At 58.3% G+C, this 408-nt stretch overlaps 1 protein-coding gene across 1 annotated transcript in view; it reads right to left on the bottom strand.

The window, feature by feature from the left end:
- SEPSECS (Sep (O-phosphoserine) tRNA:Sec (selenocysteine) tRNA synthase) overlaps positions 1 to 408 on the bottom strand; it is a 33930-nt gene that overhangs the window by 33111 nt on the left and 411 nt on the right. The gene's annotated exons all lie outside the window — the stretch shown is intronic.

The following is a 408-nucleotide window of genomic DNA, read 5'->3' as shown; positions in this document are numbered from 1 at the left end:
GACAATGGGGGGATTTGTAGTATCTTAATCAATTAAGGGGGGCGGGGGGGATCTAAAAAAAAAAAAAAGCAACACGTTGCCAAACTTGAGTGAGATTAAATTCGGAAATGCCATGCCCTGTGATGTTCCGGGGCAGCCCTTGGTAGATACCGTGACTTATGAACACGTGTTCCCCGAGCTCTGGGCAAGAGTGAAAGGCGAGAGGTGCGACCTTTGCCCTTTCCGCAAACCAACCGGGACTTCCACTCGCTTCCGTGTCCCCAAGTTACACGCAACGGGACTCACAATCTCGGCCCCGCACACGCCCTAACGCACTCTCCGGTTTGGGGGCGCGGCGAGGTGCAGAGGGAGCTGAGCGCAGCCAGGCGGCGTAGCGCCTGCCCCGCTGCGAGGCCCTGTCCCGGCCGG

The sequence above is a fragment of the Myotis davidii genome, unplaced genomic scaffold, assembly GCF_000327345.1.
Source record: "Myotis davidii unplaced genomic scaffold, ASM32734v1 scaffold743, whole genome shotgun sequence".
Taxonomy (NCBI): Eukaryota; Metazoa; Chordata; class Mammalia; order Chiroptera; family Vespertilionidae; genus Myotis; species Myotis davidii.
The sequence above is the reverse complement of the archived record's forward strand: the minus strand, read 5'-3'. Positions and strand labels throughout refer to the sequence as shown.